Source organism: Crinia signifera, unplaced genomic scaffold, assembly GCF_055691185.1.
Source record: "Crinia signifera unplaced genomic scaffold, ASM5569118v1 HAP2_SCAFFOLD_685, whole genome shotgun sequence".
NCBI lineage: Eukaryota > Metazoa > Chordata > Amphibia > Anura > Myobatrachidae > Crinia > Crinia signifera.
Genome location: NW_028142584.1, coordinates 6,383 through 21,963, shown reverse-complemented (window position 1 = coordinate 21,963; position 15,581 = coordinate 6,383). Strand labels below are relative to the sequence as shown.

Genomic DNA, 15,581 nt, shown 5'->3' with positions numbered 1-15,581 from the left:
ACGGGGGTTTTACCGCATTTTCCTATGTACCATTATCCGTCCGCCCCATCTCCGCCTGGCAGGGTATCTCCACCTCTGGGTGGCGATACCCTATAGATGCCTATGGGCTTCTATCGCCGCCCGCCGTCCTTGCGACCCATCCTCCATCGATCTACTCCTCCCTCAGCAGGTGTCACAGCCAGGATGTGACGGAGACCCCCGCACACCACATTACAGGTATCGCGGGGGTCTCCGTCACCGCAACCCGATGCTAGCCGCATATGTTAGTACATATGCGGTAGCATCGCGGCGGCTGGCGATTTACATTAATACATCCCGCCCAGGGGAATATGAGGCTTATTTCTAAGTGATCTGACTAGATCGCTTAGAAATGAAAAAAGGATCACTCCATGTGTATACCCTCTGGTGATGACGATTGCGCGGTCCCGCGCGTCGCTGTTGCCTGACTAGATTTACACTGCATCCAGTTATAAATCTAGTCATCGCCAGTGTTCTCACACCAGAGAACACTGGCCGTGACAGATTGTTCAGCACACAATGCTGAGCCATCTGTGCTTAACTGCAAACTTAGCACAGAGGCTCACTTGCACTGTGTGTGCACAGCTTTAGGGATGGACGTCTTTGCAATTGATGACAATAGTGCATACACACTATTGTGCAATGGATGACCATCAATGTTTTTACCTATTGATGGTGATCCATTTTCTTTGACTGATTGGATTGTGGGCCAATCAAAACATGTAGGCGGTGCTTCATGAGTGTTGGGGCAGAGCTATGCTGGTGGTAAGGGTTGCTGGTCTTACTGTACTGCATATTAAAAGAATAATAATAAAAAATATATATATAATTTATGTAAGGTGCTAAACAACATATAATGGTGATTCAATTGTTTTGTGCACCCGTAGCTCTTGCCTAATGTAGTGGGAGCTAATGAATTGTTCGCAGCCCTTGCCCTGGTCTTGTTGGCTGCATTTTTGCGCCCTAAATAAACTAGATGCAGCTTATTGCCCTACTGTGCGCGAAGGGTGCGAGGAGAAATCCAGGTGACGTGCAGCCTGGGAGTCGGGTCACCAAACAATTGACTTTGATTTTAAAGCTCGTTTGTCACTGAGCGACCTTTAGCTGTTTTGAAACTACACATCCCAGCATGCCTTGCCATAGTTTTAGTATTCCCTAATAGCAGAACTGTGGCAAGGCATGATGGGACTTGCAGTTTCACAACAGCTGGCGGGCCATAGTTTGGACATGATTGGTGTATTGGGTTCGTTAGCTGTTCACTAGCCTTTTGCACAAACCACTTTGGCACATATGGAGATGTAATCTCTTTATTAGTCTTTTTATTAGTCTTGCACTCTACTATTACATATAATGCATGCCTTGACACCGTTTCACCGTTCGTGACACCCAAAATGTCGTTAAAATATTTGTTCCAACCAGATTGTTGCTCGGAAAATGTCCAAACTTTTTTTATTTCTTTACATTTTTGAAATACACAAAAAAGGGATTTTTGTAAGAACTTACCGTTCGAATCCCTTTCTCTGATATGGTCCTGGTGACACAGCTCAACACTGGGATGTAGGAGGGTCCGAAGGAGCCAGGCACCTATCCTAAATCTTTTAGAGGGTAGGCTCCTCCCCTACTGCATCCCGGACTCTTCAGTTCAATCTTTCAAAGCCACTGGAATACATTAACTCAGTACAAACGCCTGCACATATTATATGCACATTTTTTAACAATAACTGTTACTTTAACCAATTAAACATGAACATCATGAACACTGGCATACTTACTGGGCGTAAGGGAGGGATCGCTGTGTCACCAGGACCATATCAGAGAAAGGGATTTGAACGGTAAGTTCTTACAAAAATCCCTTTTTCTCTTTCAATGGTCCTGGTGACACAGCTCAACACTGGGACGTTCCAGAGCCGGTCCTTTGTGTGGGTACGCTCAGGTCTGCAGCTCTCATCACTGCTCGCCCGAATGATGCGTCCTCCGACGCGAACTCATGGAACCTATAGAATTTGGCAAAGGTATGAACAGATGACCAAGTGGCAGCCCTGCAAACCTGCTCAGCTGTTGCCCCATGTCAAACCGCCCAAGAGGTGGCAACTGACCTGGTGGTATGCGCATTTATCCTTGCCGGAACAGGCCTTCCAACTTTAGTGTATGCAAAAGCTATCACAGAGCGCAACCACCTAGCAATGGTCTGCTTAGATGCCGGCCAACCAATCTTGTGTATGTCATACAACACTAACAAGGTGTCAGTCTTTCTGACACTCTTAACTCTGTCCACATAAATGCGTAATGCACGCACATCCAAATTCCTCAATTTGTCCCTTTTTCTAGAACCCTCTGGGGGTTGAAACACAGGTAGAACTATCTCCTGGTTTAGATGGAAAGCAGAGACTACTTTTGGTAAAAACTGAGGTACCGTCCGAAGAACTGCCCTATCCTCATGAAATATCAAGAAAGGAGACTTGCATGACAATGCTCCTACAGTAACTCTGACACCCTCTTCGCTGATGCCACTGCCAACAAGAATACCAGCTTCCATGTGAGAAACTTAAGGTCCGCCGACCTTAATGGTTCAAAAGGTGCCTTCTGAGGCGAGAGAGAGAGAGAGAGAGAGGGTGAGGCGAGAGAGAGAGAGAGGCTTAGCCGGCAGGAAGAGCTGACAGCCACTGCTAGCAGAGAGCAGCTTAGCGTTGTGGCGGGGGGGGGGGGGGGGATTTGTCACTTTAAAGAGCTGCCATGCCGCTCACTTCTCAGGACTTCAGCAGTGGTAACAGCATGGGGGACGGTGGCGGGCTACATCTGTAACAACAGACACACAGCTTTCAGCAGAGAGCTCATCAGCGTTTCAGTGCATGCAGGGGGGGCGGATGAGAAAGTTTGCAACGGGGTGTCAGCGCACCAGGGGGGCAGCGGAAGGGCGCAAAGTCCCAGACACAAAAAGGGCAGGAACACTAATTTCTGTGTCCTACGGATGACAGAAGGAGGGTGATATGGTCAGATGTATCTGCCTTCACCGTGGTTCGCAACAAGAAGATTTTGACCCAACTTGAATAACTCTGCAGCTCTTAAGGCCCCCATCTGCTAGGGTGGGGAATCGCCTGTGGTACCCCGCCAACTCACCCGGCAGCTGCTACGTTCAGTTCACAAATATTTCTACCCATGCATGTTCTTTATATAAACACCTCTTTCTACACTTTTATGAAAACTCTTCACTACTGTATAACCGCAGCTCACCGTTACCAATTCTAAACAGTCTCTTGTTACAGTACATCTTCAGTTGTGACACCTGTCAGTATCACACTGACCCCAGGGGTTAATAAACTGCTTTCTGTTCTACCCTGATACTAGTAAATCCCCTAAACTCCAATACTGCTCTAAAACAAACAGTCATATTTATTGTGGGTTTTATTACTGTTTTAATTCAGCTCATCCTGGAAAAGGATTTGTGGCATTGAGAAAACCTCTGCGAGTATTTATAACAGTGTCTTGAGAATAAAACATTAATCTGGTCATGTAATTATAAATATGGTCAAAATAATAGGCAAAATCAGTGCTGGTGGCTGCCAATCGTAAAATATGTGATAACAGAAGTGAATCACTTGCCTCACCACATAATTACTTTTAAGTACGATATAAACAATCAACTAAATATATATTTTTTTGGCATTTTTCAATAAAGAAACTTTTAGCCTAGTGCTGCTGTGAAAAAAATTCTGATACTCTCTCTAGGTCTGTGGGTCCCAACCTCGGTCCTCAGGACCCTCCAACAGTCTGCGTTTTCCAGGTCACCCGGCAGGTGCACTCATTATTCACTGACACATTTTAAAAGATCACAGGTGGAGCAAAGTATTTCACCTGTGATCCTGCATGGAGGCCTGGAAAATGTACACTGTTGGGGAGTCCTGATGACCGAGGTTGAGAACCACTGCTCTTGGGTGTTGGGATTTAAAAAAAGTTTGGGAACCACTGTCCTACGCCATACTAGAAAGATGTACCGAAAAAGTTACTTGCAGCCAATCAAGCAGGTCTGAATCACCCTCTACATTTAGTTTTCTGTACTGTTGCTGGAAGTCTGCATACTTTTATTCAGGCAATGTATGGTTCTATCTATATGATGCTTTGAAATAAAAATCATTCTTTCAAAAAAAAAAACCTTTCAAAAATTCTATAGACTTAATGTTCTATAGAAATATCTCACAAGAAGCATTTAGGCATAGACACGCCCATAGGTTTATTTATTTATTAACAGTTTCTTATATAGCGCACACATATTTCACAGCGCTTTACAGAGAATACTTGAACATTCACATCAGTCCCTGCCCCAGTGGAGCTTACAATCTAATCCCTACCACACACACACACATTCCAGGGTTAATTTTGTTGGAAGCCAATTAACCTACCAGTATATTTTTGGATTGTGGGAGGAAACTGGAGTACCAGGAGGAAACCCACGCAAGTATGGGGAGAATATACAAACTCCACACAGTTAGAGCCATGGTGGGAATCGAACCCATTACCTCAGTGCTGTGAGGCAGTAATGCTAACCATTACACCATCCGTACTGCTCCATGTGGAGTTAGACACGCCCTTTGGGCACTGTGTGACACGCCCCTTACAAAGGCGCTTGGCGCATCCTACTGTAATTTTCCTGACTGTAGTTTTCAATTGGAGGGAAGTATGTTGTAACCACAAAGAAAAGTGATCTACATCAGATTCATAGACTAGTTAATAGTACCCCTTTTATACCAAAAACGCCAGGTCGCATCCGGGTTTTTGATCCCTGCTTCAAGCCGGGTGTGACCCTGCGTTTGCACCGTTTTACACCACTGTCGCATCCCCCCTGCCGCTTGGAGATTATAGTAGGTTTTTTATACAAGCGCTGGAAGGGTAAGGGAGGGTGGGTACCGTAGTTGGAGTACAAAAACAGATATACTGATAGGAGCAGTAAGATGAGTAAGTTGAATAAAGGTAAAATAAATAAAACCAGAAGAAAAAAAAATAAAAAAAATAAATGAAAATAAAAATAAAAATAAATATAAAAATAAAAATAAAAGTAAAAATAATAACCAAATAATTAAAACCAAAATCAAAGTAAATAAAAATAAAAAAAATAAATAAATACAAAATAACAATAAAATAAAATAAAAATAAAAATAAATTATAACTAAAAATAAAAATAAAAATATGCGACCAATTAAATGTTTACACTCCTTTTTGGAGTTGGTAGAAGCAGTCCAGTAATAGGAGAGAGTAGTGGAGCGTGAGACTAGCTTACCCTGCACTAAGATATGTACTGCCGCAAGACGCAGGCTAAGTACAGTTCTGCCGGAGTTCCGGAGTTTTTTCTACAAGTGACGTCACCTGCCGGCTTTTACCTTGCGCTTGTAGCGGCACTGGCGGGCGGCTAGCTCTATGTCTCCTTCTCCGTCTGGGGGGCTTCCTGGTTCATCCAACGCGTTTCACACATCAGTGCTTTGTCAAGGACATCCTTGGCAGTACATATCTTAGTGCAGGGTAAGCTAGTCTCACGCTCCACTACTCTCTCCTATTACTGGACTGCTTCTACCAACTCCAAAAAGGAGTGTAAACATTTAATTGGTCGCATATTTTTATTTTTATTTTTAGTTATATTTTATTTTTATTTTTATTTTATTGTTATTTTGTATTTATTTATTTTTTTTATTTTTATTTACTTTGATTTTGGTTTTAATTATTTGGTTATTATTTTTACTTTTATTTTTATTTTTATATTTATTTTTATTTTTATTTTCATTTATTTTTATTTATTTTTTTCTTCTGGTTTTATTTATTTTACCTTTATTCTACTTACTCATCTTACTGCTCCTATCAGTATATCTGTTTTTGTACTCCAACTACGGTACCCACCCTCCCTTACCCTTCCAGCGCTTGTATAAAAAACCTACTATTTTTCTACTGCCCTTACATATCAAGCTGCTCTATACCTTGTAGCGCAATTCTACTAAAAGGAATTTATTCCTTTTTTCCACATCCGCTTGGAGATTATGTCATCTCCGATCGCCGCCGCCAGGACCCGGAATGCTGCGCTGGGGGCAAGCCCAGCACTAAGGTAATCTGCTGGGCTGCCCCCAGCCCCCGTCCACCCCTTGTCCGGGAGGTGAATGGATGCCGCTCACAGGCATCCATTCACCTCCTCTGCTACTGCTGTCTGCAGGGTATAGCAGACAGCAGTGCAGGCTGCCTGTGCCCCCCTTCCCCGTCCAACCTGCGGACACTGCACCGCGCCCCCCCGGGGTGGCCCTTTCGGACCGCACCCGACTCGGCTGAAATGATGCGGAGGGGTTACAATGCCTTTTGTTATATTTATTGTGGCACAAACACTCTGGGAAACTGTATATAGGAAAGTAGTGTATGGCGGCGGATGCTGGGAGTAGTAGTATAAGAACTGATAGTGTTAGCAATATGGTCGTATCGTTCATTAGACCCCACCTACTGTATGTGACTGCCAAAACTGGCTTACGCTCTAGAGCAGGCATGTACAACCTGCGGCCTTCTAGCTCCTGTGAAACTACACATCCCAGCATGTCGCTGAAACAGACACGGCCATTTTCATTGGCAATTGGAATCATTATATAAGGCTTGCTAATGTAATTTAGCAGAGAATTTCACCAACCAATTTTTTTTTTATTTTTTATTTTGACAGCTGTATCCACCCAGAAAGCTACGAGCTCTCCTTAAACAGAACATTATTCCTGGTTAAAGTACCAACATCGGAGTGTACAAATTGGTTGTTTTTATTCTTGTGCCCTGCCAATTGCAGGGAAAAGGTAATAAACAATGGTAGCCTGGGTGATGCTCACACAAAAAGAACGATTTTGCTTAAACCATCCTGATTCTTAAAATGTCTGTAATTTTTTTAAATAGTCCAGACACCCAGTCGTTTGGCTATGTGCTTTGTACCAAACAGTACTCTCACACAGGTACTAGCTCTGTATGTGTACCCAGTACAGATACAAGCCTTGTACTTTGGTGTACCCAACTTGGCCTCCGAGTGAGGCAGAGACCTGTGTCACATGTAACCTCAGCATAGCATGTGACACAACACAGTAACAGCACAGCAAGAGCTGTAGGCTTTCCTCTGTATGTGTACACTGTAGCCTGTCCTCAGAGTAAGGCAGTGACCTATGTGTCACTTGTAATCTCAGCATAACATGTGGTACAACACTAACAGCAGAGCAAGAGCTGTGGACACTAACAGCACAGCAAGAGCTGTGGCTGCTGCTGCCCTTGGTATGTGTACACTGTATCTGTACACTGTAGCCTGGCCTCAGAGGAAGGCAGTGGCCTCTGTGTCACCTGTAATGGCAGCCGAGCATGTGTACTGACAGCCCAGCAAGAGATGTGGCTGCTGCTGCCCTCAGTATGTGTACACTGTATCTGTACACTGTAGCCTGGCCTCAGAGTAAGGCAGTGACCTCTGTGTCACCTGTAATGGCAGCATAGCATGTGTACTGACAGCACTGCAAGAGTCTGTGCAGTGTGCACTGTATCTTACAATGTAACAAAACTGCAAGAGCTGAAGCTGCCCTTGTCCTCTGTATGACCCTGCTGTCTGCAAACTCTTCCCCCAAATCTGCATGTCCACTCTGACTCTGTAATAATGCTAGGGACACCATCTCTTTCTGTAAGAAATGAGGGGTACAAGGCAAAGAGACACTTGTAAGGCTTGCAAGCAGAGGCTACATAAAAATCTCCCCTTGTGGCCTCTGAGGACAAAGGGGACATCACCTCAGTGATCTGAGGAGGCCAGACAGGGCTATCCCTATGGGATGATAACCCAGGGTTAGATGCTGTCTATCACAGTGTTCTCAGATAACAGTGTAAACTAGGGATGGGTAATCATATGATGTTTCATCGGTAACATCGGATTTATGGTTCCAATGTTCGATGTTTAACCCTGCAATGTTGAGGATCCAATGTTTCATCTACATCGCTAGATTTCTCCCCCGATGTTTTTCTCAATCTTCCAATGTTTTTTCTTTTGTGTGTCAATGTGTCCTGCTTTCAATGCTTTGCAGCCAGCTCACTCTCTCCTTGATTTATATTCAATAAAAACTTAAGAGACTGATACAAAAAAAAAACATTAACAAACATGACAGTATCACTGCTGGCTGGGCTTTCATATGTGTGTGTGGCTGTGTGCTGCTGCTGCTGTGGGTGGAAGCTGACAGTGAAAGACAGTCTGGTCAGCCATTCAGCAGCACACAGGACAGCCCCACCCCTGCCTCACTGCAACTGGTGCTGTTAGTGAGTCACTGTCGTACAGGTCTGGTTTGCATATCAGTGTTGATATACAGACCACACTGTGCTAGAAGCACTACAGCAGACAGCGACACTCCAGGCAGGGAAGAGGAACTGCATGGGTTTTCAAAGATAGCGGGTGCTAGAATGAACAGTATAATACGAAAGTCACTAGTAGTGACATTGTGGTGAACTCCCTTCATATTTATTTATTTATTAATAGTTTCTTATATAGCGCAGCATATTCACTTGCTCTTTACAATAGGAGACAGTGATACAACAAACTGGGTATTTACAGTCAGTCAAAGGTATGAGGGCCCTGCTAGCAAGCTTACAATCTATCAATTGATTTATTATTATGCAGCAAGCATATCACAGCAACTTACAAAGGGCCTGATTCAGTTGTGGATGCAGACATTTGCACAGTTTATTTCTGTGCAGTGATTTATTAATAACAGCGGCTGCAGATACTGAGTGACAGGTACAGTAGTTTCTATTTGAGGGAGGGGATGGGGGCTGGTTTGTCAAATGCAGACGTGTTTCAAACATTAATTTGCAGTTGCACTGGCTCCAGCGTCTTTGTTCTGATGGTTATTCTAAGCAACAATCGGGTTGCTCAGATGTTTGATGTTGGCAATGTTGCATCTTTTATACTTAAGCGGTGGATTTGAGAGTGCAACTGCATCCACCTCTGAATTAGGCCCAAAGTTTTTCCATATTAAAAAAATCGTGATAAATGTATTTAAATTAAAGTATTTTTTTTTTTTTTTTTATGAATTAGCAATAGCTTGCTATTACAAATGCCAGCATAGTCATGTTTTTTTATAACTTGTTACGGAGAGTCAGAGAGTATCATGGAGAACCCACTAAGATAAACTTAATAGAGGGATTATTTATCATTTCAGAAGCTTATTAGTGTATTATATGCTTTGGTAACCAGTTTATTTTAAAAAATATCGAAACATCGGTTAACATCGGTTAACATCGGGTTCACAGTACCAATGTTTAGGTCTAAATGATGTTTTGCAACCAATGTTGAAAAACATCATTTGACCAATGTTTTCTTTCGATGTCCCATCCCTAGTGTAAACTGAGTTGTACCTTTCATGCAGGTTACTCTCTGCAGAGCTCTGGAGATTTCACCTGCCAATATACAGTATATACGTATACACTACACACACACAGAGAGAGAGAGAGAGAGAGAGAGTAGGTATAGGTAACCAGAGATAGAATCACTGGACAGGAGAGACAGTATAAGGAGATGAGCTGCCACAGGCCATAAACAACACCATGGTATATAACACAGGGGTGCTATGACCTAATTTACATACAGCCCAATACTGTCCTACCATGCTCTAAACCCCACTGTCTGATATCCCAGAACTTGGGGGAGCAGCTGCAGCCATAGATGCAGTTACTGGGAGACTAGGACATGCTGGAGCACAGGACTCCCTAGCAGCAGCAGTCAGGAGCCTCCAGCAGCATGCATGGGGGCCAAGCATATTAAAATGGCCGCCCAATCTGCGTTTTAGCTGGGGAAGCACCTGGTCACTGGGAGCAAACCCCGCTGTACGCTCCCCACCCGGTTAGCTCCGAGTAGGGATCGTGACGCAAGCTGCATCACTCTGGGACAGAGGTCTCAGGAGCCGGGGACCCTGGCGCAAACCGCAAGCAGTGGCGATGGGGTCCCCCCGGCAGCTTCTATGGCGCGCTTTTCAGGAAAAAGACGCGCTGTTTACACCGCCCATTGCCCGGACTCCCCTGCTAGCGGGGAGCCGGGATATACATACCCTGCCTGCTGGCCGGCGGCGGTGAGGCTGTGCGGACTGAGGCGCGGCCGCATGCAGCGGCGTCCAGTCACTCTGGGACGGCGGTCCCAGGAGCCGGGGACCCCCGCGCAGACCGCGAGCAGTGGCGCTGGGGTCCCCCCGGCAGCTCCCGCGACGCAGACAGGCAGTCGGCAGAAGCTGCCTGTCTGTCCTCAATGTTAAAAGGTGTAAAAACAAACATAAATGAAATAAAAATTTCTATTTGCCCTAAGAGGACAAAACTGTTGCACCCAGCTCCCCGGGCACATTCTAAGACTGCCTGGGATGGGGAAGTAGAGGGGAGGAGTCAGCCACACTTGTAAATTTCTTAAAGTGCCCATGCTCCTAGTGGTCGCCCTCTATTCCCCACTGTAACTCCAGTGCCACCTAGTGGATGAAGGAGAAAACTCTTCACTACTGTATAACCGCAGCTCACCGTTACCAATTCTAAACAGTCTCTTGTTACAGAACATCTTCAGTTGTGACACCTGTCAGTATCACACTGACCCCAGGGGTTAATAAACTGCTTTCTGTTCTACCCTGATACTAGTAAATCCCCTAAACTCCAATACTGCTCTAAAACAAACAGTCATATTTATTGTGGGTTTTATTACTGTTTTAATTCAGCTCATCCTGGAAAAGGATTTGTGGCATTGAAAAAAAACCTCTGCGAGTATTTATAACAGTGTCTTGAGAATAAAACATTAATCTGGTCATGTAATTATAATTATGGTCAAAATAATAGGCAAAATCAGTGCTGGTGGCTGCCAATCGTAAAATATGTGATAACAGAAGTGAATCACTTGCCTCACCACATAATTACTTTTAAGTACGATATAAACAATCAACTAAATATATATTTTTTTGGCATTTTTCAATAAAGAAACTTTTAGCCTAGTGCTGCTGTGAAAAAAATTCTGATACTCTCTCTAGGTCTGTGGGTCCCAACCTCGGTCCTCAGGACCCCCAACAGTCTGCGTTTTCCAGGTCACCCGGCAGGTGCACTCATTATTCACTGACACATTTTAAAAGATCACAGGTGGAGCAAAGTATTTCACCTGTGATCCTGCATGGAGGCCTGGAAAATGTACACTGTTGGGGAGTCCTGATGACCGAGGTTGAGAACCACTGCTCTTGGGTGTTGGGATTTAAAAAAAGTTTGGGAACCACTGTCCTACGCCATACTAGAAAGATGTACCGAAAAAGTTACTTGCAGCCAATCAAGCAGGTCTGAATCACCCTCTACATTTAGTTTTCTGTACTGTTGCTGGAAGTCTGCATACTTTTATTCAGGCAATGTATGGTTCTATCTATATGATGCTTTGAAATAAAAATCATTCTTTAAAAAAAAAAAAAAACTTTCAAAAATTCTATAGACTTAATGTTCTATAGAAATATCTCACAAGAAGCATTTAGGCATAGACACGCCCATAGGTTTATTTATTTATTAACAGTTTCTTATATAGCACACACATATTTCACAGCGCTTTACAGAGAATACTTGAACATTCACATCAGTCCCTGCCCCAGTGGAGCTTACAATCTAATCCCTACCACACACACACACATTCCAGGGTTAATTTTGTTGGAAGCCAATTAACCTACCAGTATATTTTTGGATTGTGGGAGGAAACTGGAGTACCAGGAGGAAACCCACGCAAGTATGGGGAGAATATACAAACTCCACACAGAGCCATGGTGGGAATCGAACCCATTACCTCAGTGCTGTGAGGCAGTAATGCTAACCATTACACCATCCGTACTGCTCCATGTGGAGTTAGACACGCCCTTTGGGCACTGTGTGACACGCCCCTTACAAAGGCGCTTGGCGCATCCTACTGTAATTTTCCTGACTGTAGTTTTCAATTGGAGGGAAGTATGTTGTAACCACAAAGAAAAGTGATCTACATCAGATTCATAGACTTGTTAATAGTACCCCTTTTATACCAAAAACGCCAGGTCGCATCTGGGTTTTTGATCCCTGCTTCAAGCCGGGTGTGACCCTGCGTTTGCACCCTTTTACACCACTGTCGCATCCCCCCTGCCGCTTGGAGATTATGTCATCTCCGATCGCCGCCGCCGCCAGCGCTGGGGGCAAGCCCAGCACTAAGGTAATCTGCTGGGCTGCCGCTAGCCCCCGTCCACCCCTTGTCCGGGAGGTGAATGGATGCCGCTCACAGGCATCCATTCACCTCCTCTGCTACTGCTGTCTGCAGGGTATAGCAGACAGCAGTGCAGGCTGCCTGTGACCCCCCCCCCCCCCAACCTGCGGACACTGCACCGCGCCCCCCCCCGGGTGGCCCTTTGGGACCGCACCCGACTCGGCTGAAATGATGCGGAGGGGTTACAATGCCTTTTGTTATATTTATTGTGGCACAAACACTCTTGGAAACTGTATATAGGAAAGTAGTGTATGGCGGCGGATGCTGGGAGTAGTAGTATAAGAACTGATAGTGTTAGCAATATGGTCGTATCGTTCATTAGACCCCACCTACTGTATGTGACTGCCAAAACTGGCTTACGCTCTAGAGCAGGCATGTACAACCTGCGGCCTTCTAGCTCCTGTGAAACTACACATCCCAGCATGCCTTGCCATAGTTTTAGCACTCGCTAATAGCAAAACTATGGCAAGGCATGATGGGACTTGTAGTTTCGCAACAGCCGGAGGGCCGCAGGTTGGACATGACTGCCCTAGAACAGTGGTTCCCAACCCTGGTCCTCAAGTACCCCCAACAGTGCACATTTTCCAGGTCTCCACACAGAATCACAAGTGATATAATTAGCTCCACCTGTGGATCTTTTAAAATGTGTCTGAATAATGAGTGCACCTGCTGGGTGACCTGGAAAACGTGCACTGTTGGGGGTACTTGAGGACCACGGTTGGGAACCACTGCCCTAGAATGTCATGTGCATGATCTAGGGATCCATCGTCTTGGACAGAGATAAAAGAAGAAGATTAAGAAGCATTTAGAGCAGTTTCTGTTGTTTTACAGCTGCGCTAGCATAATGCCGGGAGATGATTGCTTGGTTCTTTGTCAATATCCTCTCTGGGAGAAGCAACCGCAGGCCGCTTTCAGGGGGTGTGGCGGAACAGACTCAACATTAGACCCCGCCCCCAGCCAACTTATACTGTAATTTGGCTTCTAATTGTGGTTTTACCTAACATTTACTGACTACCGGTACTCTGACAAGGGAGCGAGCGCAAAGAAGCCCCGTGCAGGTTCGGTGGCTCATCGGGCATTTAGCAGTCGGGATTCCAATGTCGGTATAGTGACTGTCGGGGGGCATCCGGCTCTTGTTATCATCTTTGTGCTTAATTCAATCTTATCCTCATGTATGTAACCCGAGAATGGGAGGTTTATCAGCTGCATCATTATTTCTCTTTCCTCCACTAGGTGACACTGGAGAGTTACAGTGGGGAATAGAAGGGCGACCACAGGGCACTTTAGAATAAATTATCAGTGACTAACTCCTCCCCTTCTACTTCCTCTCCTAGGCAGTCTTAGCATGTGCCCTGCGGGAGCTGGGCGCATTGTTAGCTCACTCTTGGGCTTTTCTAATTTTTTCTTTATTTTTCCGGATTTTTAAGATCTACACAGGCAGATAGTCCCTGTCCCTATCTGCCTGCGACGAGGGCGCTGTTGAGGGACCGGTTGCAGCTGCTTGCAGCTTGCCTCCGGAACCTGGCTGACAGAACCACCGTTCCGGGGTCCCCGGCGCCGCTGCTTGCAGCGCGCCTCGCGGACCGCAAGCCTCGGCGCGTACAGCAGCTACAGGGGTAAGTATGCCCCCGGGTCCCTGTTAGCAGGGAACCAGGTGGGATTGCTCTAAAAGCGCGTCTCAGTACTTTGAGAGTACAGCGCGGCTCAGTTCTGTGAGAGTACAGCGCGGTCAGACAGGCAGGTAGCACCCTGCCCTACCTGCCTGCAAGGGGACCACAGTAACAGAGAATCCGGTCGCCGCTGCATGCAGCGTGCCTCGCGGACTTCCTTCAGCCACAAGCATGGCAGGGATACGTATACCCTGGCTCCCCACTAGCGGGGTAGCCAGGTAGATGCATTGGCGGTTTATCCAGCTGCAACTATAGCATAATAATAGAGTACAGTATTTTATTTTCTTTGTATACTCTATTATTATGCTATAGTTGCAGCTGGATACCAGCATTAAGATCTCCAAGGGATCCATTTGCACACTTTTGTACAGTTTGTCAGTAAGACCGCTATCCGGAGTGAAAACTTACATTCACTATCCATTTACCTAAGGGTATGTACATTCTCAGTATTGAAAAAGTAACTACTTAATTGTGTATATACTAAATTAGTAATATGGCCTTTCTCCACCACCTAGAAAGTTACCCCTGAGGAAGTCATTTTTTTTGACGAAACGCCTTGGGAGTTTTTTCCTGATTATATCGATTCGACCAACTGACTGCATACAAGCAAAAATGTTTTTACTTTGTTTTTAAATTAATTGTATTAAATACTGTTGTACAGTGACCAATCGATATATTTTCTTGATCCTTCTGGTGGTGGATCTCCATAAAATAGTGGCGCGTCTTCTATCTTTTTTCTTCTATTCCCCACTTCCCCTGCTAACAGGGGGGACTGACAGAGTGCTGCCCAATCTACTTTATCTAGCGCATTGAAAGGGTACCCCACTCTTTGTTCTATATATATATATATATATATATATATATATATATATATATATATATATCCGGAAGGGCCGTCACTCTGGACTGAAGTGAGCTGAGATGTGTAGCTTGCCCCGGTGCCAGCTTTCAGAGGGCAGCCACAATGAACTGCCCACAGAATACTATGACGAAATGAATGGGCACTCGAGGACTCACAAATGCTGGTGAAATCAAAAGGCCGTGTTTATTCCATAAGTGGTCTTACAGGCGTCAACGTTTCGGGGGCCGGACCCCCGTCGTCAGGACAAAATGCAGACAGGGTGAAGTACAGAATAAAGTGCAAGTGCATGGGTATTTATAAGACATGTTAACAAATAGGCGCTAACTTACCCCCTCCCTGTAGCCGTCCCCCACGAGCATCCACAGGCCGGTTTCCGGAGTACTGCGCACAGCAGTGACGTCACCACGTTCGGCGGCGTCCAGCTGACCGCGCGTCATCACGGTCGTCATCCCGCGGTGACGTGGGTGGGCTGGGAAAGAGATTGCAGCTCACATTAGCATGAATACAAGTATCGTGCTACAGAAGTCATAAAGCAACAAAGGCATCCATACATACACAAAACTTCAGAGGATGCAAGTGAATAAAAAATGCAAAAAAACAAGTGGACATGACCATATTATGACTACATAGTGACATCTAGTGGCTAAAAATGAGAAGACATATATAATAAAAAACGAACATTTAAAAAGGGTATACGTATAAAAAGATAACTGCGTGCGGCCCCGAATTGGAGCCGTACTGGGCAAAAGTCAAAGTGCATATGCTGGGTGAGGTGCAAACCCTA

General features: G+C 45.1%; 1 long non-coding RNA gene across 1 annotated transcript in view; it reads right to left on the bottom strand.

Moving 5' to 3' along the window:
- Positions 1-15,307, bottom strand: part of LOC146055997 (uncharacterized) — a 41,710-nt gene extending 26,403 nt beyond the window's left edge. Inside the window, exon 1 of the long non-coding RNA XR_014469045.1 lies at positions 15,127-15,307. This is a non-coding gene — a long non-coding RNA (uncharacterized LOC146055997). The remainder of the gene's footprint in view (positions 1-15,126) is intronic.
- Between the last annotated feature and the right edge of the window lie 274 nt (positions 15,308-15,581).